Below are 14,806 nucleotides of genomic sequence, written 5' to 3'. Positions count from 1 at the left end.
AAACGATAGTATCTTAAACAAGACTCAAAGAAGAACCGATGTTATAGAACAACGACCCAAATTTATATTGCTTCGATAAGGGATGGTAATTCGGACTTTGACCCGCTAGTTATAAGAACTAGGAACCATAAGTATCAAGGTGATAGGAATGACGCCACAAGTAACGAATTACTTGATAAGTCGATAAAAGTCACGAAGGACTCAATTAAGAGAAAACTCTCAAATTATCATTAAAACAAAAGTCCATCCTTACAATGTAATATGAAGATTACTTATAGAACTAGAAATGCATGTATGCTAGATGAACTAATGCATGGTCGAATAATTACAATTCAAAGACATAATTTCATGCAAAATTTAGGGGTGGGTTCGGTTATAGTGGTGGACAAAGCTTAATGGCCGAATGTTCCTTTGATAGCTGGTGGAAAACAACATTACGTGGAGACAAGGGCAAGTGGAGTTGTAGAAGCTTGTCTCCTTGATTGATTTAGCACGTGCATCCTTCATTCGAGAACAAATGGAGACAAACAACTTTGTAATCACATGGGCTGTGCAGATCACTTCTTTCTCACGCATATTGGGTGTCTAGTGCCTCCTTTTCACGCACATGGGCTGTTTGCAGATCAGCAAATGGCGTGTATTACCTTTATTTTAATTTGCTTGATCCTAGTGGGAAGATTATAATAATGAAGCTGGTGGTGATCCAATTTGATGAGTTGTTCTTGTTTTCTTTAATCCTCAAAAAGCTTCCAAAACGTGTGCCCCCTTTTCTAGCTTTCATACGTGTTTTATGAGCTGGTAGGAATCTGGATAATGCTCCTTAAAACCGTCCATCATGGGCATTTTATTCATGTCCCCTTTAGTGCTTATCATGCTGCCATTTAATACTCCTTACTCCATCATCTATTAATCGTGGAAATGCTTTGACAATGCTTCTAAAATGCTGTTCAAATTGTTCCATATTCTAATACCATTATTGCCGTGTCTTGTGCCATGAAAATAAGTTAAAGAACTCCTCAAAAACCGTCCAGTATGGAGCATGAGCTTTGTGTTCCCTACAAGTGAAAATGAACTAATATTAATGTGATAGTGCTGTTATAAAACAAGAACAAATGCTGCTATGTTATGAGCTGGAATTGATTGTGAAAATAAGGCTCCAACGTGCTTCCATATTATAATAGCTTGTTGCTGATTTTTGTGCCATGGAACCAAGTTGCTTTAACACTAAACTAAATAAATAACACGTGAAAGATGCATATAAGATAATCTAATGAAGTGTACTGGACTGGGTTAATTTCCGTGTGTGTATGTGTTTACTTAGGAGCTAACATGCATGATTTAATAACTAGAAAATGCCATGAACATGTAAACAAAATTCAAGAAACTAATTGAATGCACATGAGTTAAAATAAATGATAAACATGTTGTTTTATGTTGAATGCATATTATGAATATACGTGAAACATATTGGAATGCAATGAACAATATAAACAAAATGCAATCATGTGAAAGTAAGAACATGAGTACATGAATAACACGTGAACATGCTAAGATGATACAAAACTAATATAGTAGCATGATATGCAAATGAGATAACTATGGATGCATGTGATGTTATTATAGAAACATGTTTACATGAATTCAAAACTAGTAATATGCATGACATGTATGAAATTATGAATGATATGCAAATCTTATCCTAAGATGCTAAAACAAACTTAAATACTAATATGCAATGTAATGCATAAATAAGTAAATAAGTAATAAAGCAAGGAATTACTCCCTTAGAGTAATCAAGGTAGAACATCCTTGAAGTGTTTATTTCACGGAGAAAGCCGATGCTAAACGTGCTCACATCATCCTCCCTTTCTTTTTGGCGATTTGTCCTCAAATCGAAATGATTTCTCATTGAAGACCTTCTTGATGTAGGATGGATTGAATCCTCATACCTTCCTCCAATGGTCAACCCCTTGACTTCGTATTTGGTAACTTTATATTTCCTTGAATCATCATGAGGGTGGATTGATAGCTTTTCTTTCACAACATTTATTTGCAAATTGGAGAGTGGTAATTTCTTATCAAGATTTCAAAGAAACTTATCTTCGCAACTCAATACATCAATTCCACGTTTTTGAATCGTCCCTCCAAATGGTAAATAAAAGTTAGTAGGTAAATCAATAACAAAAGGTTTGGAAAGAGCAAACCTTGGATGAAGCTTAATGATATCATTGGGTACAACTTCCTTCTTTGAAACATGACGATGCTCGATCATCAATGTGTTTGACATGTTTCTGGAGGTACTCCTCACGTCATCCTGCAACAATGAAAATTCAAGAATAGAAGAAGAATTGTTAAGGGTGTTAGTGCAAATTGAAATTTGACACTCTTTTTCTTTTGCACAAACAATTTCTTTTTCAAGCTCTTTATTTTCACTCTCGTTCTCACTTTGGACTCCAACATTTCTCTCATCAATTTTTTTATTGCTCTCAATGTCGGTTTCAACTTTTACTTCTTCTTCTTTTTTTCAAACACTTTCTTTTTGTAGTTGTTCTTGCAATTGTGTTTCTTTGACGAAATTGTCAACACACTTTTGAAGACAAGCTAGACTTTCGGGATTAAAACATGCAAAATTCCTTGGCTCTCTTCTCGTTGAAATTTTAACATTGCTTCTTGTTAGAAAATTGGAATCCTCCTGGTAAGATCTTCTGCTACAATTGCGTATAGAACTAGAACAGGATTGAGTGTCGTCTCTCCTCTTGATTTCGCCTTTGATCTTCGGCGGAGGTGTTTGTGAACAAGAACGTTTTTCGATTATACGATCCATCGTCTTTATGATTGGGTTGAGATTTTCTTTGAGCAAACTCCTCAATTCTCGACTGAAATCTTGAAATTGAGAATTTGATAAAAAATCTCGTTCGTTATCTCCTGTATAATCATTTGGTCTTGTGTACTTTCGAGACATAATGAAAAGAAATAGGTTAATAAAAATAAAAAATAAATGTCACTAACATAAAAAGAATATCACCAATACACTCCAAAGAAAACTTTGAATGTCGTTCAACACTCGTGTTTAACTCGGGATGGCTTTTTACCCTTGATGTTCACTCTTGCCTTTTACCGCTCAATTCTCTTTATGTCAAGTCCTAAAATGACTTTACTCAAAACCGTATCAAGTAGATTTTACTCGATGTGCGTCGGCTACAAAAAAGGTTAGTAGGAATGGAAAACAAAAATATACAAAGGTGTCTTAGAAATAGAAAGAAAAAAAAATGTTACTTACACACGTTACTTCACAACCTTTCTATCACCACAATCAATCAAAGGCTTTCTTTGAATGGCTCGGTGATAAACTTGTTGATGAATGCTTCGACTTTTCTTTCTTTTGCTGATTTTCGATTTTTTTCACTTGCAACTTGTAATTTTCGATTTCCTTTTCTTGCACAAGAGAGTTGCACTTTTTTTGTATTTTTTTTGTATTTTCGTTGTGCGTTGCTTCTTCCACCAAAACTCTGATTATCGCATGATACGATAATCTCGCTTGATGTATGGTGCTTCTTCCAACTAGCTCTGATACCAAATGACGCGATCACGTCGGGCCTCGACGATCGATTATGGATCTAGGAAGGAAGCGAACCAACCTGCATAAGATAAACATAAGAAACGGATAATTTACGGTGGTAAAGGTGATGGTATATGGTCGGTTTAAGAAATGGTAGCGGAAGACTCGGTTGTGGTAATAATATGGATAATGAAATATGGAATGGTAAAAACGATAGTATCTTAAACAAGACTCAAAGAAGAACCGATGTTATAGAACAACGACCCAAATTTATATTGCTTCGATAAGGGATGGTAATTCGGACTTTGACCCGCTAGTTATAAGAACTAGGAACCATAAGTATCAAGGTGATAGGAATGACGCCACAAGTAACGAATTACTTGATAAGTCGATAAAAGTCACGAATGACTCAATTAAGAGAAAACTCTCAAATTATCATTAAAACAAAAGTCCATCCTTACAATGTAATATGAAGACTACTTATAGAACTAGAAATGCATGTATGCTAGATGAACTAATGCATGGTCGAATAATTACAATTCAAAGACATAATTTCATGCATAATTTAGGGGTGGGTTCGGTTATAGTGGTGGACAAAGCTTAATGGCCGAATGTTCCTTTGATAGCTGGTGGAAAACAACATTACGTGGAGACAAGGGCAAGTGGAGTTGTAGAAGCTTGTCTCCTTGATTGATTTAGCACGTGCATCCTTCATTAGAGAACAAATGGAGACAAACAACTTTGGAATCACATGGGTTGTGCAGATCACTTCTTTCTCACACACATGGGGTGTCTAGTGCCTCCTTTTCACGCACATGGGCTGTTTGCAGATCAGCAAATGGCGTGTATTACCTTCATTTTAATTTGCTTGATCCTAGTGGGAAGATTATAATAATGAAGCTGGCGGTGATCCAATTTGATGAGTTGTTCTTGTTTTCTTTAATCCTCAAAAAGCTTCCAAAATGTGTGCCCCCTTTTCTAGCTTTCATACGTGTTTTATGAGCTGGTAGGAATCTGGATAATGCTCCTTAAAACCGTCCATCATGGGCATTTTATTCATGTCCCCTTTAGTGCTTATCATGCTGCCATTTAATACTCCTTACTCCATCATCTATTAATCGTGAAAATGCTTTGACAATGCTTCTAAAATGCTGTTCAACTTGTTCCATATTCTAATACCATTATTGCCGTGTCTTGTGCCATGAAGATATGTTAAAGAACTCCTCAAAAACCGTCCAGTATGGAGCATGAGCTTTGTGTTCCCTACAAGTGCAAATGACCTAATATTAACGTGATAGTGCTGTTATAAAACAAGAACAAATGCTGCTATGTTATGAGCTGGAATTGATTGTGAAAATAAGGCTCCAACGTGCTTCCATATTATAATAGCTTGTTGCTGATTTTTGTGCCATGGAACCAAGTTGCTTTAACACTAAACTAAATAAATAACACGTGAAAGATGCATATAAGATAATCTAATGAAGTGTACTGGACTGGGTTAATTTCCGTGTGTGTATGTGTTTACTTAGGAGCTAACATGCATGATTTAATAACTAGAAAATGCCATGAACATGTAAACAAAATTCAAGAAACTAATTGAATGCACATGAGTTAAAATAAATGATAAACATGCTGTTTTATGTTGAATGCATATTATGAATATACGTGAAACATATTGGAATGCAATGAACAATATAAACGAAATGCAATCATGTGAAAGTAAGAACATGAGTACATGAATAACACGTGAACATGCTAAGATGATACAAAACTAATATAGTAGCATGATATGCAAATGAGATAACTATGGATGCATGTGATGTTATTATAGAAACATGTTTACATGAATTCAAAACTAGTAATATGCATGACATGTATGAAATTATGAATGATATGCAAATCTTATCCTAAGATGCTAAAACAAACTTAAATACTAATATGCAATGTAATGCATAAATAAGTAAATAAGTAATAAAGTAAGGAATTACTCCCTTAGAGTAATCAAGGTAGAGCATCCTTGAAGTGTTTATTTCACGGAGAAAGCCGGTGCTAAACGTGCTCACATCAGGAATGATGAGATCATTCCAATGACCAAACTTCTTCAACACATGATCACTTCATGGACCTTCTACCTTGTTGATTCCAAGGGAGTCTTTCCTTATTTTATTATTTATTTACTCATTTATGCATTACATGTCATGCAAATATGTTTATCTTATTCTTGATTTTTTTTGAATATTATATTCTGTCATTTATATGTATAATATATGATATTCATGCATGACTTATTAATTCACATCTTTATATAACTCATTCAATGCATATGCATTCATAATTAACTCATTTGTATTATTAGCATAGGTGGAAGCATACATTCATAATTATAATAGCTCAATTCCTATCTAATTATTTGTTTACATACTTTGTCTAGGTACATTGGATGCTAAGTAGAATAAAAGGCAAATGAAGAGTTGGATGGACAGTTCACGTCAGTCAGATTGATCATCATTTTTGAACATGTTCCAAGCATATTTGGGTGCTAAAGTCTCTTAAAATTTAATCCCCTATCTCTTATCTTTCCAACGCACTTTGAATAATATAAATCCGATATTGGGATCTCAAGATATGCCCAGATTAAATAAGACAATGCAGGCTGGAAATAAGTACGCGATTTACACCAAATAAAGAGCCATGTTCACACCTGATGCATTTCCACCTTCATGAATCCATTTATGGCGTGTACAATCATACAATGAGGCTAAAGGACTTGTTCACATTCAAGGGAGATGGATGCATTATTTTCAAACTCATTCACCAAATCAAAGTACATGAAGGGAGCCTATGAGTCACGTTCACACTTGGTGCATGCATTCGAAAGGGGGCCGAACCTACAATGAAACATTCCTCCAAATTCATGCAAGGAAATGAAATAACATGTTCACATCAAGAGAGGATGAATTCGGCTTTGAAGATGTGATGTAAGGCGAATCTACACGCTTTGATGGAAGAGAGTAGATAGCCTTATTTTGTACCGATCTAGGATTGACAAGTACTGATGTCCTTGAATTTATAAGTTTGGGCTGCAAAATAAGATAAGAAAAGAATGGTTAATAATGGAATTAATAAAGGGGATAATAATATAAGTAATGAAAATAAATAATAAGAATGAAATGAAATAAAGAAATGATAGAGATGGCTGCGGAATTGATGGAAGAGATGGATGATGGTGATGATGAAATGGAAATGGTGGTGATGTTGTATCTCAAACACGCCAAAGAGGAAACTATGCTATGAAGCACAATCCCGGTCTTCACAAACTTGCTTGAGGGGTGGTGATAGTGTCTTCAACCCACTAGATATCAATCTAGGAATTTTGGAATCAAAATGGAAGGAATGACGCCACAAGTATAGGAACTATACTTGTTTAATCGATAAAGTTCACAAAGAACTTTGAAGAGAAATAACTCACAAGAGTATATTTTATATAAGAGATGAGATGAGTACAAATGAAGGCAAGCCACTCTATTTATAGGAAATGAGAGGGCTTGGCCGAATAGTTACATGATGTTTCGGCTAGAAACATGTCTTTAGGAAAATACATAATGCTTGAGATGAATGAATAAGTCCTTTGGGCTTGTGATGGTTCGGCTAACTCTTCATGAAAGGCCTTAATGATTCGGTCAAAGGGTGGAGAGACATCTCCCTTGGCCGAATGGTGCATGCTTGTTCATTTTGGCGCCAATTTCCTCTCCTTGGCTGAATAGTCATGTGCCTTATCATGTTTGGCGCCAAAGCTTCCATGTGCAAGGCATGTGGTGTGACCGAATAGGCTTGGAGCTCTATCTCAAGTCTCTTGGTGATTTAAGCTTCCAATGCTAGCAATTCCTTCACCAACGTGCTCCTTGATGAAAAGGCATCTTCATGGGCAGCATCATTCATGAAAGGTCACAATGTTTGAGAAAGGTGTCCCTTCATGTTTGAGCTGCTTATGGTGTGAATGAACTAAAGGTGAGCTGGCCATAGATGGCTTGTGACATGGTGAATGTTTGGGCAGCTCCTTGTGAAAAGGTACCTCTTGAGGTGGCAACTATTCGTGAAAAGGTACGATTTCACAAATTTTAACTTAGGACATATTTGAAGTGTCCTAAGTGGTGATGATGATGGTGCAACTCCCAAGCTGAAATAAGGTCATCTTGTAGCTCAAATCTTCAGCTCAATCTAGCTATGAGCTCACGGCCTCCAGACAACTTTTCACCAATTGTTCCTTGTGCTCTCCTAATCGATCCCATGTAAGTTTCCTTGCTGTTACATGCTCCATTTAGCTCTAATGCAGCTCCCAAGTGTTGGACGAATGTGCCTACATGCATAACATAAAGAAATAAACTAAGTATATAAGCTTATATAATGTGTATATTATAAGATTGTGACTATAGTATATGATAATAACTTGTATCTCATATATAAATGGATAACTTATTATCATAATAACTATAGGTATAATATATATATATATGAAAACAACTATCTTATAACATATGAAATAAGCATCTATAGTTATAAAGATAGAAAGTTTCTTCCCTAGAGAGGTTTGAATAGCCATGGTAAATATGATGCTGAATTGGATCACATCATCCTCCCCTTCTTTTAATCGATTTGTCCTTAAATCGAATGATCGTCTTTTCCTAGTGTCCTTCTATTCAATCTTTACAAAAAGGTTTATATCCGTTGAAAGACTGCTTTGGAAGTTCTTAACCTAAAAAGAAAGAAAACTTTCATTAGTAAAAATGTGATCAAACATAACTAAAGTTAAGAAATACTTCCTGTAAATTGTATGTTCAAAGTTCATGTCTATTGAAGTCATTTTGCTTTGAACGTTTGCGCCCTTTTGCATTCCAAAAATCATGTCCCTTTGTTCTTCAATAGATGTTTGCATTGATTTGTGAAAGATGATGACTCTTGTAATGGTGATGTTCTCATAAGTCACACCCCTTGGTTGAAAAATCGTTTCCCTTTGATTTTCATAAGGCATAACTCTTGATTCTTGAAGGATCACGTCCTTTGGATGAAGAATTACCACTCTTTGCTTTTCAAAAATTGAACCTTTTGGCTCTTGAAAGGTCACGTCCTTTAATTTCCCAAATTGATGGATTGTGTCACTTGGATCATCCATCAAATCAAAGGAAATTCCAGCATTGTCAAAATTAGAAAAATCTTCTTTGACCTTGCGCCTCGTCAGTAAACATCTTTGTAACAAGCACTTAGATGTATAAGCACTTGTTTTTGGAATGTTTTCTTCCTGGATTAACTTCGATTTTCCTTTCCTTATGGCCTCAACACTTTGTTTCATCTTGATTTGCTCAACTTGGACTTGTTTAGGCGTCAAGGGTGTTAGGATGATCTTCTTTCCTCCATGGTTGAATGAATACTGATTGGTAACAATCATGAATGGTCCTCCTATCATATTGCCATGGTCTTCCAAGGAGTAAATGGCTAGCATGCATAGGAACAACATCGCACATAACCTCGTCCTTGTACTTACCAATTAAAAAGGGGACCATCACCTGTTTATTGACATTAGTTCACCTCGTTCATTGAGCCATTGTAGTTTGTAGGGATTTAGATGTTTTAACGTTTGCAATCCCAATTTCTCCACCATGATGGTACTAGCAACATTAGTACTACTCCCTCCGTCTATAATCATGAAACACACTTTTTCATTCACATGGCAGCGGGTATGAAAGATGTTTTCCCGTTGTGCATCGTCTTCTACTACTTGGGAACTTAGACTTCTCTTGACCACTAGGGCTTCACCTTCCATAGGAGCACCAATTTCGGTTTCTTCCTCCACTTCTGTTGGTGGTGCTTCTTCTTCTTCATGGTCAGATTCAATCTCACCATTTTCAAGTAATAACATGGTGTTTCTATTGGGACATTGTGTGGATACATGCCCCCTCCCAATACATTTAAAACAACGGATGTCTCTTGTTCGTTCAGGGATCCCTTTTCCTCGATTCTCTTTACCAAGTTGGGATGCATTTGATGATTCGGCTTTTTCCTTGATAGGAGTAGGAGTAGACTTCTTCAAATTGTTAGGACTCCATCTCGAAGGCATGGTAGTGCGAGATATAGATCTCATTCGTAATTTCCTCTCTATTTTCATAGCCATTTGCACCATTTCATCAACTTCGATATAATGATACAATTCTAGTGTGTTGGCAATCTCAGGATTGAGTCCAACAAGAAATCTAGCCATGGTTGCTTTACGATCCTCCTCAATATTGACTCGAATCATTGCCACTTCCATTTCTTTATAATAATCCTCCACATTCCGTTGACCTTGTTTCAAATTCTGTAATTTTTGAAACATGTCTCGGTGATAATAAGTAGGAATGAAACGTTTACGCATGATACCTTTCATTTCGAGTCATTTTGAAATTGGTCTCTCTCCATTCCTTCTTCGAGTAATAGTAAGTTGATCCCACCATATCAAAGCATAATCAACAAACTCCATGGCTGTCAATCTTACTTTCTTGAGTTCGGAATAGTTATGGCAACTAAACACATGTTCCACCTTGTTTTCCCATTAAATATAGGCTTCTGGATCAGTCTTCCCTTGGAATTGAGGAATTTTGATTTTGATGTTGCTCATATTATCATCAACATTGGCACGCCTAGGTCATTGTATTAATGTTGGTTCTTCTTTATCATAAGGATTTGGGACATCATCTTCTGGAAGAGGTTGTTACCTCCGAGGAGTATTATTGTTTCTAATTTGTGGTTGATCTGATCTTTGGTCTAGTTTCTCATGGACAGCATCAAATTCTGTTCGAAACATTCTCATCATTTCTCCAATCAATGCTTGCACTTGCAAATTGGGTTGACCTGCATTTCCTTTAGAAGTTTGAGACATGGTTAGTAAATAAATAAAAAAATAAACCTTACCAGCACACTCACAAAGTCTCACAATTTCACTCCAAAGAAAAGATAAGATCACTCCACTCAACACTCGTGTTTACTCTCAGGAATATATATTTGGCTTTTAACAATTCCCCTTCTGATCTCACTCTCTCAATAGCCTTTTTCCACTCAATTTCTCTTGCTAAGTCCTTTGAGGAACTTACTAAAGAATATAACAAGTTAATTCCTTCCTTGTGTGCATCGGCGTTGAAAAGAGTAGAAAAAAATGGAAAGGTAGAAGAAAGGATTCAAAGGTATTAAAAGAAGGAAATGGTTGAAGACAAGGAAAATGAAAGTATAAAAAAGGAAGAGGTGACTTACAATTCAAGAAACAACACTTACTGCAACCTTTCTCAAGAAACAATAAGGTTATATTCTCTTAGTGTAGATGGCCTCTTTGATGTACTTGCAAAGGTAGCGCACTTTTCCTTGGCTTGCTTTCTCTTTTGAATTTCTTTTCTTTTCTGATTTTTCTCTTCTTTTGTCTTTTTCTTTCTTTTTGTACTCTAATTTTGATGTAGGAGTCGTGTTCTTCTGTTTTTCTTTTGCCTTGCATGCCAATGACACTTTTGTTGTCAATCCGACTATGCTCTGATTACCGCTTGATGTAGGTTGAATCTACACAATTTGATGGAATAGAGTAGATAGCCTTATTGTGTCTCGATCTAGGATTGGCAAGTACTGATGTCCTTGAATTTATAAGTTTGGGCTGCAAAATAAGATAAGAAAAGAATGATTAATAATGGAATTAATAAAGGGTATAATAATATAAGTAATGAAATGAAATAATAAGAATGAAATGAAATAAAGAAAGGATAGAGATGGCTGCGGAATTGATGGAAGAGATGGATGATGGTGATGATGAAATGGCAATGGTGGTGATGTTGTATCTCAAACACGCCAAAGAGGAAACTATGCTATGAAGCACAATCCCTGTCTTCACAAACTTGCTTGAGGGGTGGTGCCCACTAGATAGCAATCTAGGAATTTTGGAATCAAAATGGAAGGAATGACGCCACAAGTATAGGAACTATACTTGTTTTATCGATAAAGTTCAAAAAGAACTTTGAAGAGAAATAACTCATAAGAGTATATTTTATATAAGAGATGAGATGAGTACAAATGAAGGCAAGCCACTCTATTTATAGGAAATGAGAGGGCTTGGTTGAATAGTTACATGATGTTTCGGCTAGATACATGTCTTTAGGAAAATACATAATGCTTGAGATGAATGAATAAGTCCTTTGGACTTGTGATGGTTCGGCTAACTCTTCATGAAAGGCCTTAATGATTCGGTCAAAGGGTGGAGAGACATCTCCCTTGGCCGAATGGTGCATGCTTGTTCATCTTGGCGCCAATTTCCTCTCCTTAGCTTAATAGTCATGTGCCTTATCATTTTTGGCGCCAAAGCTTCCATGTGAAAGGCATGTGGTGTGACCGAATAGGCTTGGAGCTCTATCTCATGTCTCTTGGTGATTTAAGCTTCCAATGCTAGCAATTCCTTTACCAACGTGCTCCTAGATGAAAAGACATCTTCATGGGCAACATCATTCATGAAAGGTCATAATGTTTGAGAAAGGTGTCCCTTCATGTTTGAGCTGCTTATGGTGTGAATGAGCTAAAGGTGAGCTGGCCATAGATGACTTGTGACATGGTGAACGTTTCGACAGCTCCTGTGAGAAGGTACCTTTTAAGGTGGCAACTATTCGCGAAAAGGTACGATTTCACACATTTTGACTTAGGACGTATTTGAAGTGTTCTAAGTGGTGATGATGATGGTGCAACTCCTGAGCTGAAATAAGGTCATCTTGTAGCTCAAATCTTCATCTCAATCTAACTATTAGCTCAGGGCCTCCGGACAACTTTTCACCAATTGTTCCTTGTGCTCTCCTAATCGATCCCATGTAAGTTTCCTTGCTGTTACATGCTCCATTTAGCTCTAATGCAACTCCCAAGTGTTGGCCGAATGTGCCTTCATGTATAACATAAAGAAATAAACTAAGTATATAAGCTTATATAATATGTATATTATAAAATTGTGACTATAGTATATGATAATAACTTGTATCTCATATATAAATGGATAACTTATTATCATAATAACTATAGGTATAATATATATTTATATGAAAATAACTATCTTATAACATATGAAATAAGCATCTATAGGTATAAAGATAGAAAGTTTATTCCCTGGAGAGGTTGGAATAGCCATGGTAAATATGATGCTGAATTGGATCACATCATCATCCCCTTCTTTTAATCGATTTGTCCTCAAATCGAATGATCATCTTTTCCTAGTGTCCTTCCATTCAATCTTTACAAAAAGGTTCATATCCGTTGAAAGACTGCTTTGGAAGTTCTTAACCTAAAAAGAAAGAAAACATTCATTAGTAAAAATTTGATCAAACATAACTAAAGTTAAGAAATACTTCCTGTAAATTGTATGTTCAAAGTTCATGTCTATTGAAGTCATTTTGCTTTGAACGTTTGCGCCCTTTTGCATTCCAAAAATCATGTCCCTTTGTTCTTCAATAGATGTTTGCATTGATTCGTGGAAGATGATGACTCTTGGAATGGTGATGTTCTCATAAGTCACACCCTTTGGTTGAAAAATCGCTTCCCTTTGATTTTCATTAGGCATAACTCTTGATTCTTGAAGGATCACGTCCTTTAGATGAAGAATTAATACTCTTTGCTTTTCAAAAATTGCACCTTTTGGCTCTTGAAAGGTCACGTCCTTTAATTTCGCAAATCGATGGATTGTGTCACTTGGATCATCCTGCAAATCAAAGGAAATTCATGCATTGTCAAAGTTAGAAAAATCTTCATTGACCTTGCGCCTCATCAGTAAAAATCTTTGTAACAAGCACTTAGATGTATAACACTTGTTTTTGGAATGTTTTCTTCCTGGATTAACTTCGATTTTCCTTTCCTCATGGCCTCAACACTTTGTTTCATCTTGATTTGCTCAACTTGGACTTGTTTAGGCGTCAAGGGTTTTAGGATGATCTTCTTTCCTCCATGGTTGAATGAATACTTGTCGTAACCGTCTTTCGGTTGGGCCCCGGAATTGGGCTTCGACTTGAAAAATGTGATTGGAGTCGCCACCGATTATTTATTTAAAAAATAAATAGGTTAATCGGATACCTTATATCTTACCTGATCTGCGTCTTACCAAAGATATGTCGGATTCGGGAGTCGATTACGGTCAAGGAAGGATTAGCACCCTTGAACCGCCTTTTCGGTACTACGTAATTTGCCGGTTGTCTTAAATTAAGAAAATTGTAATTTAAAATTAAAAGGTAAAAATACGATCACAATTACTTACCTTAGATAGTTTTAAAGGTGTGGCCTTAAGAAGGTCAAAAAACCATGTTAGATAAAAAGGTAATAGATAAAAAGGTAAGAAATAAATAAATTAATTAAATTAAAATAAAGAGAAAACAAATTAAATAAAAGATAAGATAAAGAAAACAAAGATAAAATAGTAAGTAATATAAAAAATAAAGAAAAAGAAAAAAAGGAAAAAAATATAGAAATAAAACAAATATATAAAATAATAATAAAAAAGTAAAAATAATATATATATAAAATAAAAAAAATAAAAAAAGTAAATATATATATATAAATTAATAAAACTGATAATAAAAAATAATATATTTATATATATAATCTAAAAAAAATAAAAATATATACTAAAGTAAAAAAGAAAATACATAAAATGTAAAAAAATATTACATGAAAAAAAAGAAAAGAAAAATAACAAAACAATTAAATAAAATGAGTAACAAGGGAAATGTGCTTATAAATAAAGTTAAATAAATAAAATAATAATAATTAAAACGTAAATGTAAGAGACCAAATCAAAAGTAAAAAAGATACTACCTTTTATTTATTTTTCGAATCGTTTACAATAGCTTTGCCTTTGTATCTTCTCGTGCTTTCCTCTATGTTTTGTGTGTAAATCGTCTCTTACAATGGTGAGTTACAATGGCTATTTATAGTGCTTGTGGATCCTATCTTTAGGAGTTTAAATCATAAAATTCTATCCTATTTTTTGAATCCTAGCAAAATTCTATCATATCTTTAGGAGTTTGAATCCTAAAATTCTATCCCATTTTTAGGAGTTTGAATCCTAGTAGGACGAAAAATGTGTGTTGACAGCTGCCCCTCTTTGCCCATAGTCGTGTAACGGGGATAGGGCAAAGATTAAAAGACACACTTTTCGTTCAGTGGAGTTGAAAATTAACTCTGATGTTTCAATAACTCCCTGTCGAATTGAGTTAC

General features: G+C 35.2%; 1 long non-coding RNA gene across 1 annotated transcript; it reads right to left on the bottom strand.

The window, feature by feature from the left end:
- Positions 1–722: 722 nt before the first annotated feature.
- LOC120155736 lies at positions 723–3,926 on the bottom strand. Its single transcript, XR_005518994.1, has 3 exons — positions 3,281–3,926; positions 1,781–2,950; positions 723–1,055 (listed from the first exon to the last, which is right to left on the bottom strand). It is a non-coding gene; the product is annotated as an uncharacterized LOC120155736 (long non-coding RNA).
- Positions 3,927–14,806: the final 10,880 nt, after the last annotated feature.

The sequence above is a fragment of the Hibiscus syriacus genome, unplaced genomic scaffold (genome assembly GCF_006381635.1).
Source record: "Hibiscus syriacus cultivar Baekdansim isolate YM2019G1 unplaced genomic scaffold, ASM638163v2 tig00111207_pilon, whole genome shotgun sequence".
Classification (NCBI taxonomy): domain Eukaryota; kingdom Viridiplantae; phylum Streptophyta; class Magnoliopsida; order Malvales; family Malvaceae; genus Hibiscus; species Hibiscus syriacus.
Note: the sequence above shows the minus strand (reverse complement) of the source record. Positions and strands in the feature narration are given on the sequence as shown.